Source organism: Lycium ferocissimum, chromosome 10, assembly GCF_029784015.1.
Source record: "Lycium ferocissimum isolate CSIRO_LF1 chromosome 10, AGI_CSIRO_Lferr_CH_V1, whole genome shotgun sequence".
Classification (NCBI taxonomy): Eukaryota; Viridiplantae; Streptophyta; class Magnoliopsida; order Solanales; family Solanaceae; genus Lycium; species Lycium ferocissimum.
Window position 1 is genome coordinate 46,316,361 of NC_081351.1, and position 15,696 is coordinate 46,332,056.

Genomic DNA, 15,696 nt, shown 5'->3' on the forward strand with positions numbered 1-15,696 from the left:
GGGAAAGTACAATTAGCTTTAGCTTTAAGCAGTTAGGTTCTTTATTAAATGTTAAGCAAGGAACTTGGTTGGGATTTGATTAGGTCTAGCCAACTCCTTACAACCTACACCATCTTCACCACCTCTCCTCTATTGGTCGTTGGAAGTGATTAAACCTGCCGAAACCAAAGAAAACCACCAAATAGAGCAAATGGGACCAAGATTTTCAACAGTCGAGAGAACAAAGATCAGCCTCAAAGTTGTGCTGTACAAAGAACGTCGGAAAAAGATTGCGAAAATAAAATACTGAAGAATTGATCATTGCCTAACACTCAAAGAAATTGTAGACCTGAAAGTAGACAATAGAGAGAAAAGAGGAGAATTTAAAACACCAAAAATATTAAATCCCAATTAAAGAGACCATCAATATGAAAAATAAAAGCAGCCAACAAAATTTCATTCCTTACGTCACAATCAAGCTACCGACAACACTATGAAGCAGATTTTTTGCATCTTCACCGATTGTTTCCCGTGAACTTCAAGTAATAGCATATTAAAAACTGTCTACCAAGCTAATATGATAAGCTTTATCTAAATCCATGAGAAGATGGTCTATGGAAGGCTGAATCCCAAATGTTATCAACTTTTCACCATCGTTCAGTTTTCTGAGTTCAGTACACAGTAAAATGAAAGGTGTCTTCAGATCTTTTGTGATATATTGTGCTCTCGGCAAAAACAGAAAACAAAAGAGGAGAGAAACTGGTTACTCCGACAGAGTAGGAGAGAGTGGGGAAGTTTTAAGAGACATTTTTTTCAGAGAACAATTCATCATTTTGGATGTTCTTTTTCTCACGCATAATACTGCAACCAAATTTGAATCTCCCAATTAAATTGGCTAAATGAATCTCTCATATACTTTCTGAAAGAAATGAAACCTTGCACAAATACATAGTACATGACGAAACAAAATTCAATCATCAATAGTTTAGCCCTTTTAAACATAAATATGGAAGATTGATAAAAATCAGATAACACGTTACACATATTCCTTGTGGACCAATTTGCATACCATACTAGACTGTTTGCTGCTGCTGAGCCGGAATCACACTGTTGAGTAAGAAAAATAAATTATGAGCTATGATTTTCACCAGAGAGTATATTAGGATAATATACAAGATTTAAGAATTAACATCACGTAAAAATGAATGAATTATCATTATAAAAATTCCAACTATTCCTCGATTGCAAACTAGTTGGTTCGGAAATGTGAATCCTCAAATAACCATTCCTCAAAAATCATCAACGGCGCAAATATTAAATTGACCTTCGTTGTCCGTCTATAGATCTTGCTTATATAAACTCGTCACGTCTGATAGACTGGTTTCAGAATGCAAGGCCAACAAAAAAAAAACATAATATATATATATATATATATATATATATATATATGTGTGTGTGTGTGTATATATATATATATATGTGTGTGTGTGTGTCTTAGTTTTGGACACGTGTGTTGCATGTGTTCCCATACAATTTGTACATATCGTATAAGTTATAATTAAACCACTTCATAATGAGCATGATAAACTTTTTAACGAAAAAAAATACAAGCTGAAAAGGATGAACAATCAGTCTATTCAAATGACTTCTACCTTAATACTCTTCCTCAAATAAAATGAGAAAAACTCAATTGCAACAGAGGAATAGTAAACTTGTTTAGTGATAATTTCTTCAATTACTTTATCGCAACTAAACAAACTTGGAAGAATTGTGGGTGACTAAAAAGTCTTCAAATTACAAAACCCACCCCACATCAAAACCCAATAAATTTGGGATTAAGAAGATTGGGGTCCAAAATGTAATTTTTAAAACTTCTTAATCTTTTACAAACTACAAAAAAACCCAAAACACCCACCCATTATACTAAAACACCCACCCATTATTCAAAACATCCCAAACCGTTCCCTCCCCACAACTCCCTCGCACTTCTTCCATATTTCAAAATCAAAACTCCCAAGCAAACAGTTAATCTCCTTCACTTGGACGTCTCTCATCTCTCTTTTTCTTGTCATCTTCTTTTTCACCCTCGTCTATAGGTGTCGCTTCTTGCTTCTTCTTTAATATCAAGGTAAAGTTTTTGTTTCACTTGTTCCAAAAGTTATTTGGTAGAAATTGATGATTTTGGTTGTAGAAAAAGAAGAAGAAGAACATGGGTTTGTCTTCAATGTTGTTTATTTTGTTGTTCCTTGTTTGAGAAACCCTTATTTGGGGTATTTGTTTGACTTGTTGGGGTTTTTGCGTTTGTAAATAGCGTACATTGTTGTCAAATTATGGTTTTTTGTGATGTTTTTGTTCTTGTTCTCCTTAAGATTTCGAAAAAATGGCTTGTAATCTTGTTGACTTTTTCGAACAGATGAGTAAGTTGCTGCAGCAACTTCAGCACTTGTTTGACAGTTGCAGACATTTGCTGAGGTTGCTTGCTTTAAAAACCTCTATTTGGTGTATTTTGTAGTGAAATACTGTTGTTGGTGTTGGTGTTGGTGTTAGTATTGGTTGGTGTTGGTGTTGGTGTTGATGTTGGTGTTGATGTTGTTTGGTGTTGGTGTTGATGTTGGTGTTGGTGTTGGTGTTATCCTGTTATGGTATGGTTTAGGAAAAGAAAGGATAAACAATTATTGCACATATATTTGGTGTATTTTATTTAACTTGTATGATTGTGTGTCTGTAGTAGACGATTTGGTTGTTGTCTTGGAAGTAGATGCTTGTTGTTTTGGTTTGGTTAAGTGTTTAGGAAAAGCTTGGATAAAATCCATCTTGTTGTTGTTAGTGTTGTTATTGCTGTTGTTGTTGTTGTTGTTGTTGTTGTTGTTGTTGTTGTGTTTTGTAGTGAAATAAATGGTTTTTTCTGTTGTTGTCCTGGTATGGTTCAGGGTTTAGGAGTAGATATCCAATAGATGATTTTTTTGTTCTTGTCCTAGTATTTATCTGGTTCTGTTTATAGAAGCTATGTCCAATAGATTTTTAGTTGTTGCAACAATTTCTACACTTGTGCCAACAAGTAGATAATATGTTGCAACAACTACAAATTTGTTGGACATAACTTCAGTTTTTTAGTTTTGTTTGTAGAAGATATCCAACAGATTTTTAGTTGCTGCAACAAGTTGTACACTTGTTACAACAAGTATACAATATGTGGCAATAACTACAAATCTGTTGGACATAGCTTTAGTTTTTTGGTTCTGTTTGTAGAAGATATCCAACAAATTTTTAGTTGTTGCAACAAGTATACAATATGTTGCAACAACTACAAATCTGTTGGACATAGCTTCAGTTTTTTGGTTCTGTTTGTAGAAGATATCCAACAGATTTTTAGTTGTTGCAATAAGTTATACACTTGTTGCAACAAGTATACAATATGTTGCAACAACTACAAATCTGTTGGACTTACCTTCAGTTTTTTGGTTCTGTTTGTAGAAGATGTCCAACAGATTTATAGTTGTTACAACAAGTTATACACTTGTTGCAACAAGTATACAATATGTTGCAACAACTACAAATCTGTTGGACTTTTCTTCGATTTTTTGGTTAACATTTGTAGAAGATGTCCATGATTATAGTTGTTGCAACAAGTTATACACTTGTTGCAACAAGTATACAATATGTTGCAACAACTATAAATCTGTTGGACATTGCTTCAGTTATTTGGTTGTGTTTGTAGAAGATATCCAACAACTTAATCACTTATTCAACAACTGAAGAATCTGTTGCAACAACCTATTCACTTGTTGCAACAATTCATCATTTGTTGCAACAAATTCTTCAATTGTTGGGAATTTCGTTACTTGTTGTATTTTGTTTGATCAAATGCTTGCACTTCTTATTATCTTTTACTTTGAATGATGCACTAATCAGTTGAAGCTTTTTTTTTTTTCTCCTGTGTGTAGATAAAATGTCTCCAGCCAAAAGAAAAGTTGAGAAATCAACTGAGGGTCATAGAGATAATAAAAAAGCTAGAGTGCAATCATCATTAGAGAATCTTGCTGATTTAGCAAAATCTATTGTTGAATCAGCAAATATAGAGGAAAGAGACAGCCAAACTGACAATCAATCCTCAGAAAGAGAGGAAGTACAGAGCCAAGAAGCAGTAGATACAAATGAACAAAGTGAAGAAGAATTAGAAGCTGAAGAAACTGCTGATGGAGTAGATGGATTGGATGAAGATGATGAAAAGGACAGTGCTTCCGAAAATAAAGTTCACTTGTCGACATTCATAGTTGAATTAAGAACAAAAAAGAGAAATAGTGTGAATGCCAATTTAATTGCAGAATCTTTTAGTAGATTGGACATAGATCATAACGGACCTTCCATTCATAGAAGAAGAGGTCGTCAAGGTTTTCAGTATTGACAAGTATGCCGTGAGGATGCCGTTGAATGAAAATAATGATTTGACCGTTGATCTTACGGTCAAATCAGGCATGGGCAAGAACTTTGATATGTTTAGGCTAATTCTTAAAAAGCAGGGGTTGGAGGATTTCTTTAGGAAAAGCTGTTTTGGGGTGTATTTGGATTTGCCTGAAGAGACCGGTGCATGGTTTCAAATGAAAATGGTATATGGGCTTATGAAGCGTAGAATTCTTTCGGATGCAAAGGATGAGCTTTGGATTAATTACTGTGGCATGCCGGTGTGCTTTGGCTTGAAAGAGTTTGCCATAGTTACTGCCTTAGATGTCATCTTTGTGAGCTTCCTACTGTTGTATTGAATAAGCCAGCCCGGACTAGCAAGACGACCAAAGAAGCCAAGAAAGTAGGAAAGGGTGGAAAAGATAAGAGTGAAACTGGTTTGGTGGAGTTAGTTGGAAAAAGCAACAAAGGAGATAAGTTGCTTGTAGATTTGTAGTCCAAAACCATGTCAAAAAAGCATAAGCGATCCTTGTGTTTAGTTTGGTTTGTGCTTTGTGTTCTTATGGCAAAAGATACAAGTCTCGAACATACCACTTGGTTTGCTTAAACTTGCGGAGGACTATGAGGCATTCAACAACCATGGATGGAGGCCGAGAAAGCTTCAAGTTGATTGTTGACTATTTATCGAAAGAGCTTAACCAACGGTGAAGACGATCAATCTATATGGCTTCCTTGGGCTTTCATGGTAAAGCATTTGCAATGTCAATTTCTTGTACTTTTTGTATTTCTATCATCATTCGATTTTGCTTTGGTATCTTGTTTTCTAGGCTTGGGCATTTGAAGCCATTCCTCACCTCCGACAACAAGTGAAGGACTACCCTTGAAGTGTCTTTTCCAAGAATGCTTAGATGGTGATCGCAAAAAGCAACACAAGATTGAGTGTTGATCTTTTTAACCCTCATTTGGAAGAGGTAAGCCTTAAGACATGTATATAGAATAAACTTGGTCATCGATGGATAATGTCCAACAAGTATGACATGTTGCAACAAGTTACTAATGTTGGACAATGTCAACCAGTATGACACTAACAAGTTACTAATATGTTGGACAATGTCCAACAAGTATGACTTTGTTGCAACAAGTTACTAATGCAATGTCAACCTATAACACTTGTTGCAACAACCTAGTCATCTGTTGCATTTCATGATTTAGGACCATTTTAATATATCTACTTTTTTGTTATAGGTTGTGCACTCGCGGCTTGTCACGACAGTACGGGAGTTGGAGATGTCATTCCTTGCTTCCTTTGTGCCCTTACAATGCGATTCTGATAAAATGATTGAGGGATGAAATTAGAATTGGCTGGAGTGACCATCAAAAGGAATCAGTTGTGGTAGATATTGGTGGTGGTGGTGTTATTGCTTTGGTGGTCAACTGTTGTTGATGATGTTGCGGTAGAAATTGCCGGTGAAAAAATAATAGATGATGATGTTGATGTTGGTAGACAAACTCCAATTGGTGGTGTTGTTGGTGGACAAACTCCAATTGGTGGTGATGTCGGTGGACAAACTCCAATTGATGGAGATGTTAGTTGTGGCAAATTTGGTGGTAGATTTTCCTTTGTTGGTGCCGACACATCGAAATGTGCTTGTGAATGCACCTATTGCAAGCGGCGAATGGATGATTTGATAAAAAATGTTGAGGAGTTGGTGAAGGCACAAAAAGACACAAATTACGCTTTACAGAGTTTGTTATCCAAGAGGGGTGTCAATCCATCCAAGAAGGCGACTCACCCTATACTCCCATTCACATTCGCAAGAAGGAAAAGCAATTTCAAGGCACTTTGCCGATGTTAGGTCAAGGAAATCTTCTACACCCCACAAGCGGCTGCTGTTGTTGATCTTAAAAAGGTAAATGTGTATAAGCATGCGGATGCTCAAAAAATGAAAAAGCTTGAAAAATTCGACAATGCCAAGAAGAGCAAGGGTACGATGTATTCATTGGATGAATTTAAGGCCAATGACTTCAGGATAATGACAAGCATGGAAGATTGGTGGCTGGCCAGTGTAAGTTTGAAAACAACAATTATTTTTGTTGAAACAAGTCTTATTTTGGTTGTATTAGTTGCAACAAGTTATATATTTGTTGCAACGAGTGGAACACTTGTTGCAAATTGGTCTTGTTGCAACAACTCACTTAGTTGTTGGAGATTGCTTACGAACAAATAGACCCAACATTGTGCGCAATCTCCAACAACTAGGAGAGTTGTTGCAACAAGACCAATACTTGTTGCAACAAGTGCACACTTGTTGCAACAACTCACTTAGTTGTTCAGGTGACTGACATTCCTTATACTTTTAATGCAGTATGTTGATGAAATTATGCTCTTAATGAGTGTGAGGCAAAGTACTTTCACTAAGCACTATGCTTCCACAGATATAATCTTGGATCTCAGCTTCTACAATATCATGCTCAAGCGATACACAGAGTTGTCGGATGAAAGCACACAAAAGGAAGCTATTCCATTCAATCAAATGCTTGATGATTTTATATGGGATGATGATGTTATCGCTTACTGTAGAGGTACTGTGCCAGCCAAAAGTGGTCGCGAGTGGGTTGGTGCCAAAAAGGTGCTTACTATCAAGAACATAAATGTCAGATAGTTTGTCACCCTCGAATTCATAATTGAGGAGAGGGTGATAAATGTTTATGACTGCAACGTCCCAAAAATCCAAGAGGATGAGTTCTTCATCCACATCCAGCCATCGTTGAATTATGGCCGAAACTATCGAAGCAAAGTGGCATGTTTGAACGCTTGCACGAAAAGGCTGCTCAACGAAGCTTGGAAATTTGTCTTTGAAGGAGAATCTCCCCCGCAATGAAAGCGCAATGGCATGCGGATTGTATTCACTTGCTTTTATTGAGCATTTGCTTACCGGCACTAACATGATGAAGCTCCGAGACTCTATTGTGCGACAACTCAGTGGCGAGGATGTAGTGGGGGTGGGCGATGGGTGTGATAGATAAAGTTTTGGAGCCCTGAGTGTTGTTTAACAAATTACTACTTGAACAATTTTTTTTTTGTCCTTGTTATTATTTATGAATGTTGTTGCAACAAATGCAACAGATAGTACAGTTGTTAAAAAAGTTGCAAAAAATTACTAATCTACTAATCTGTTTAGAAAAGTTGCCTAAATGATTGCAACAGGTCATACAGTTGTTGAAGAAGTTACTAATCCGTTCCAAAGAAGTTACTAATCCGTTCCAAACAAGTAACTAATCTGTTTAAACAAGTTACTAATCTGTTGCATTAGATAATACATTTGTGAAAGAAGTTGCAACAAATTACTAATCTGTTTCAACAAGTTACTAATCCGTTCCAACAAGTAACTAATTTGCTGAAACAAGTTACTAATATAGGATCATACGATCGTGGAAAGAAGTTGCAACAAATTACTAATGCTGTTTCAACAAGTTACTAATCCGTTCCAACAAGTAAATAATCTGTTTAAATAAGTTACTAATCTGCAACAGATCATACAAAAGAAGTTGCAACAAATTACTAATGTTCCAACAAGTTACTAATCCGTTCCAATAAGTAAATAATCTGGAAACAAGTTACTAATCTTTGCAACAGATCATGCAGAATGTGGAAAGAAGTTGCACAAATTACTAATGATTGTAGTAGATATATATATATATATATATATATATATATATATATACATATATATATATATATATATATATATATATATATATATATTGATCAATAAATATGATTGATTTCCATTGTTTATCACTAAATGTGGATGAATCGGGAAGTTCACATTCACTCCATTTAGTGCGTTAGTATGATCATCTATCCTGACCCAAAACACCATGAAATTGCTTAAGTATATATGTTGATCAATAAATATGATTGATTTCCATTGTTTATCACTAAATGTGGGTGAATCAGGAAGTTCACATCAATTCACTCCAATGATCACTCCATTTAGTGCGTATTACTTAGTTGATCATATATAAATTATATATATATATATTGATCAATAAATATGATTGATTTCCATTGTTTATCACTAAATGTGGGTGAATCAAGAAGTTCACATCAATTCACTCCAATGATCACTCCATTTAGTGCGTATTGGACTTAGTTGATCATCTATCCTGACCCAAAACACCATGAAATTGCTTAAGTATATATATTGATCAATAAATATGATTGATTTCCATTGTTTATCACTAAATAGATCACTCCATGTAGTGCGTATTGGACTTAGTTGATCATCTATCCTGACCCAAAACACCATCAAATTGCTTAAGTATATATATTGATCAATAAATATGATTGATTTCCACTGTTTATCACTAAATGTGGCTGATATCCATTGTTTATCACTAAATATGGCTGATTCCCTTTATTGATCACTAAATATGAGTGAATCCATTAGTATCGTTGGACTTATCTGTTGATTTAGTATACTGTTCACCCAAGTCTAGTATCCGATCAGGTAAGTTGTTGAACAAGTCCTTATATTGTTGGATAAAACACAACAAGTTACCCATTTCCATTAACAAGTCAGTCCACTTGTTTGATTTCCACTGTTTATCACTAAATGTGGCTGATATGCATTGTTTATCACTAAATATGGCTGATTCCCTTTATTGATCACTAAATATGGGTGAATCAAGTAGTATCTGTTGCAAAAGATGTAGTATCTGTTGGAGCAAGTTTAGTATCTGTTGCAGCAAGTGTAGTATCTGTTGCAGAACAAGTCCTTACTCTTGTTGGATAAAACACAATAAGTTACCCATTTTCTGTAACAAGTCACTCTATTTGTTTGATTTCCACTCTTTATCACTAAATGTGGCTGATATCCATTGTTTATCACTAAATATGGCCGATTCCCTTTATTGATCACTAAATATGGATGAATCAAGTAGTATCTGTTGCAAAATATGTAGTATCTATTGGAGCAAGTTTAGTATATGTTGCAGCAAGTGTAATATACTTATAACTAAATATGTTGTTGAACAAGTCCTTACTCTTGTTAGATAAAACACAATAAGTTACCTATTTTCTGTAACAAGTCACTCCACTTGTTTGATTTCCATTGTTTATCACTAAATGTGGCTGATATCCATTGTTTATCACTAAATATGGCTGATTCCCTTTATTGATCACTAAATATGGGTGAACCAAGTAGTATCTGTTGCAACAGCTGTAGTATCTGTTGCAGCAAGTTTAGTATCTGTTGCAGCAAACTGAGTAAGTTGTTGAACAAGTCCTTACTCTTGTTGGATAAAACACAACAAGTTACCCATTTTCTGTAACAAGTCACTCCACTTGTTTGATTTTCATTGTTTATCACTAAATATGGTTGATTCCAATTTTTTATCACTAAATGTGGTTGATTCCCTCTACTCAATAATTAAAACTTGAGTCACTCCACTTGTTAGAAAAAACCCAACATATAACTTAGTTGCATCTACTTAAAAACTCCGATTTTTTGTAATATGTTCAACGACTTACTAGTTGCCGCAACAAGTCCGGTTACTTGTTCGATAAAACCCAACAAGTTACCCATTTTCTATAACAAGTCACTCCACTTGTTTGATTTCCATTGTTTATCACTAAATATGGTTGATTCCCAATTGTTTATCACTAAATGTGGCTGATTCCCTCTACTCAATAATTAAAACTTGAGTCACTCCACTTGTTAGAAAAAACCCAACATATAACTTAGTTGCATCTGCTTAAAAACTCCGATTTTTTGTAATATGTTCAACGACTTACTAGTTGCTGCAACAAGTCCTGTTACTTGTTCGATAAAACCCAACAAGTTACAGAGCACATTGCAACAAATTCATTACTTGTTGGAAACTGTACAATAATTTATTAACAAGAATATACACATTAGTGATTTGAACACGAAAAACATATCATATAAATCAAGTTCATAATCACCAAGAATATAAATTACCATGTTAAGAAAAAATGTCATAAAGATCCAACAGATAACTATTATTACAACACAATGCAATCTACAACTATGGAGCATTTCGGCTTGGACATGTTGTTTTTTTGTGGCCAACTGTTTTGCATAAGGAGCATTTGTTTTTCCGCATAGCCCTCTTTGTCCACCTTCTTCCGTGTTTGCTAGAACTTAAAAGCTTCACATCCCTTGGCCACCACTTGCACTTCAGATGTTCACATCTAAAGCAATACACACTTCGCGAATTGAATGACATTCCTTTATAAAAAATTGTTTCATCATCTTGAACATGGCTGGACTGTGACGATTGTGTAGCACACGGTGTATTACTCGCAAGTTTGGGTATAGGAATCGGCTCACCCCCACTTCCATGGGGCTTCGCACTTCTATTATCTGGAATATCCATATCCATCCCTTCCAATTTATCATTTAATACATCTTGTTGGTCTTGAGCTAAATTATGGTTCTTGACCGGGCTTCCAACCACGTATACCCTTAAAATGGGCCTAGCTACATCTTTCAAATAAGTACGCAAATGACTACGATCGGTTATCTTAAAAGGCAAGACCCTGCGGTTTTCAAAAGAGCTATGCATGTAAGTGATGACAAGGTCTTTCGGTTCACAAGTTAATTCACAATAGTTAATGATTAAGTTCACAAAATCATCAAACACAACATCACTTGGGACAGTCATCGCTATCGTCTCTAACATGTGACTACCCTTCCATCGCCAAATATATCGATTGTTCACCTCGATCCATTCACCATGGCAATCAACACCTATTATTATTGAGTCCCCCATTAATGGTGCCTGAAGATATTTTGTTTTAAGAAAATCAGTCATGACCAGCGCAAGTCAAAGGCCACTTAAATTTATGATTAAGTTAATTATTGAGTGGTTTTTTCCCGAAATTTTGACCCAAAGTAGTTAACTTAATCACAATTTTGAGCGGCCTTTGAGCTTGGATGTTCAAAGTCAAGCATAACTAGTAATTACAATGCTTGAATGTCAAGTGTTGAAATTACTCTAGGTGACAAACTTTTTTGACCACCCCAAGCCCAAAGGCCACTTCAATTTATGATTAAGTTCATAATTGAGTGGTTTTTTCCCGTAATTTTGGACCCAAATTATTTAACTTAATCACAACTTTAAATGACTTCTTGGAACAAATAATCGACTTGTTGCAACAAGTAGGTTACTAGTTGCACGTGTACTCGCTTATTTGTTGGAGACAGTTTTCAGCTTTTTGTCTTTGTCTCGTATCAAAATGGAACAACTATATGACTTGTTGGAACAACTAACGTACTTGTTGCAACAAGTATGTAACTTGTTCCAACTACTTGGTAACTTTTTGGAGACGACTTCAGTTTGTCTGTTTGATAACAAAATGCAACAACTAAGTGACTTGTTGGAACAAATAACTGACTTGTTGCAACAAGTAGGTTACTAGTTGCAACAACTCACTTATTTGTTGGAGACAGCTTCAGTCTCTGTCTCTGTTTCATAACAAAATGGAACAATTATATGAATTGTTAGAACAGCTAACGTACTTGTTGCAACAAGTATGTAACCTGTTCCAACTACTTGATTACTTGTTGGAGACAGCTTCAGTTTTTGTCTGTTTCATAACAAAATGCAACAACTAAGTGACTTATTGAAACAAATAACATACTTGTTGCAACAAGTAGGTTACTAGTTGCAACAGCTCACTTATTTGTTGGAGACAGCTTCAGTCTCTGTTTCATCCAACAACTGTAAAATATGTCCAACAGCTGTTGTAATTGATGCAGCAAGTATCATTGATGCAGCAAGTATCATACTTGTTGCAACAAGTATCATACTTGTTGCAACAAGTAACTCAATTGTTCGAAAGAGTAGGAGCTCTCCAACAGATTTCACAGTTATTGCATAAAGTACAACAGCTGTTGTAAATTATTTATTCACATTTTTTGTAATTGTTGCAACATTTAGTAAATCTGTTGCAACAACTTCATAATTTATCAACAACTCTTGCAGAAACACTAGGACTACAACAGCTGATGCAAAAAGTTCAGAAGCTCTTACACAGCAGCTTTAGAACTTGTTGCAACAACTATACTGCTGTAACTACGAATCTGGGAAAATCAGCAAATAAGGCAACTATACCCAGATGAACAATTGAAAGAAATCTTATTCCCCTTGTTTTTGGGTGATGCAGGAGTAAATTAAACTATTACCAATTACAATAAAGATATTTTTTATTTTAATCCATCATCTGGTCATTAAACTTACGATTATGTGGGGTTTGGCATGATCCCTACCTATCTATATATCAATCCAAAAGTATGCTTGGAGGAGGACATAAACCTTAGCCTCGAAGATTACATGAAGAATGAGAGTCCTTAATCAATAAGGATGCTTTGCCAAAGGAGAATAAAAGATAGAAGAGGACACCTCTCCTAAGTTGCAAAGCGTCACGCTGCAAATGCAATGTCCAAAGACTGAAGCAGTAAGTAAAGACTCAGCTAGCATTTAAGATAAACTGTCCCTTCTTGATCATGAATCTGAAATGTATGTAACCTCTCGGATCATTCTTCAAAGAATCTTTAGCCTTCATTGGAAGATTAAAAGCTTGTGTGAAGAACCTTTCTCCTCCATCAGTTACACCAATGTTAGCAAGAGTATCAGCTACAAAATTTGCTTCCCTATAGAGAAATATTTAGATCTGCGCCTAGTTCATCAAATTCCTAATCTGGGGAATGGAGTCCCTGCGATAAGTTTGAAATTTACTACTGCCCTTAATCATCTGTACCAAGAGAGAATCAGTATCCAGGGTAAGATGATTATAGCCATTATCAATGCACCATTATAAACCTTTGAGAAGAGCCAAAGTTTCAGCCTTGTTGTTACTTTGGAGACTGCTTTCTATGGTATTTAACCAAAAAAGAAACTCCCTGAGATCAAAATTACAAAAATAAATTACAAATGGTGTAAAATAAAAGGGAAAAAGGTTAAAAAGAGAAATTTGGATTATCACCTCCCTATTTAGCTTTCTTAAGGATGGCGATTCTACAAAACAAGTTTATTTGAAAGCAACAAATATGAATAAGGTTCTACGCTCAAAATACTTTGAAAAAAAAAGAATTGAACAGTTAGAACAATATCAAACACTGTAATGATTACAAAATATTTCTAAAAGTTCAAACAAAACAGGAAGACCCCAGTACGTAGTGCTTCTCATAATGAATGGATACAGACAATATAATCTTCCTTGCCGCCATTAATCTTCAAAGCCAGGCATCATATGTTCACTATACAGGCTGCTAAAAGGTTCAAGAGATTTTATTTCTATATATTCACAAAAACAGACAGAGTTTTGTCTATTTCAAATTATTTGACTCCGTACTTTCTCTTGTAGCAGTGGTGTCGGAATCATTGGGCGCACCTCGACTATTACATTTGATACCTAATTCACAATACAAGTAGCGGTAACTCTGCCCACCAAAAATTAGGCAGATGAGAAAAACTCACCTAGTCTTTTAATCTCTCGTAAAATTTGAACCTCACTCTCCGATGATTTTCATCCACTTCATTGACAGCTAGACCATGCCCTTATGTGCTCCATTAATACAATTATTCTACACAACTTTCAAGATATTATATTAATTTAACTATTACTATGATGTGATGTTTACTCTATCTAATTTGCAACCAATATTGTAATATATATTCTCCCATTACAAATATGAAATACTTCTGCTATCATATGTTCCCGAAGGACCTCTTGCTACTAATATCTTAAATAAGTCAAATTCATATCGCATACTTTGTATCCATCAGGTATCATATAAAATAGGACGGGGTAATAAAAGAAAAAAATAGAACATGAAGAGATTAACATAGTAAATTGGATCTAGTGGCTCCAGCCATAACTTCGGAGCTTTTTGATAAGGTAAATAATTTTATTAATAAAGAAAACCCTTGTATACAAGCATTCTAACAAAAAGTAGAGAATCTAAACTCAGGGATCTTGAGATTAAATGCCACCGTTTGAAACGAATCTAACCATTCAATGGCTTCTACAAATATACAAAAGACAAGAAAGATTTAAGGTAGAAGCTATACTCACACCATAAAGCATAGGTTGAATGAGTGGATTTAAAGAACATTCCAAGACCTAAAAGAAACGCCGAAATTATTGACAGCCCATATAAAGAACAAAGATAGGAATATGTAAGTATATGGGACATCAGAAATGCACTCAGGAATTGAAATTTTCACACCGTAAACTATTTAAATCGAAAACCTACATTTCGCTTATAGCAAATAGAGTATAAAACAACTATTGAATTTGTTTGGAACGTAATGTAAGGGCCCACTATAAATAACCTTCTCCCATAAATGCCATGAGAATATGTTATGGATATTACTTTGATCATTTGTCCTAACTCGTGTTATGTCGCACTAAGTATGGAGTACCATTTTAGGTACCTCATGACTACAATATTATTCGGAATACATAATCGAGATTAAATCATGTTTTTCATCACATAATCGAGATTAATTCATGTTTTCATCACACCTTACCAATTTCATATGCATCGACCGACTATCAAAAGCTACCCTTCAATAGATAGCAAAACCAAAATGGACAGACTTTAAGCAGCAATCTTCTTTGAAAACAACAACACCAAAACAAATAAATAAATAAATAAAACTAATCAATCAATGAATAGTTAGAATTTATGAATTATACATTAGATACCAGCCCTGCTTCAAGAAATGAATGGGGATGTTAGGAAACAGAAGAACAACAGATAAAATCTTGAAAACAGCATCTGTTGTTATTTTGCAGTAATTTCACGGCCACTCTATTTTTATTTTATTGCATAAACATGATTAATTATTTTTATAGATAAAAACACTTAATTTTGTCTAAATATTATAAAAATTATTAAATTATACTTTATTATAAAAAAGTATGCAATTTTATTTAAGTATCACAAAACGACACTAACTATTCAAAAAGGCACTACATCAAAAGTGTCACGCGTTGAGAGGCTCCTGAGTCTATAATCCAAGAATTAAATTGTATATGAGTTAAATTAGAGACAAGATTATGAAGTGGATTAGTTATAGCACGTCACGTTGTTAACAACAACTTCAGGAACTTCATCCTCAGACAAGATTATTAAGTTGATATTCAGATTCAGATTATGCTGATTGTGTGGATTCAAGAAAATTCATATTTGGTTATTTGTTCCTGTTAGTTGAAGGAGCAATATCATGGAAGAGTGTGAAGCAGTCTTTTATAGCTACATCCACTACGGAGGCTGA

The 15,696-nt window shown here is 34.8% G+C and overlaps 1 long non-coding RNA gene across 2 annotated transcripts; it reads left to right on the forward strand.

Moving 5' to 3' along the window:
* The first annotated feature begins 2,594 nt into the window (after positions 1-2,594).
* LOC132035532 (uncharacterized) lies at positions 2,595-3,555 on the forward strand. 2 transcript variants are annotated; one of them, XR_009409289.1, is made up of 3 exons: positions 2,595-2,831; positions 2,867-3,037; positions 3,264-3,555. It is a non-coding gene; the product is annotated as an uncharacterized LOC132035532 (long non-coding RNA). The 2 variants fall into 2 exon arrangements; XR_009409290.1 differs by having other exon boundaries at positions 3,387-3,555.
* The last annotated feature ends 12,141 nt before the right edge of the window (positions 3,556-15,696 follow it).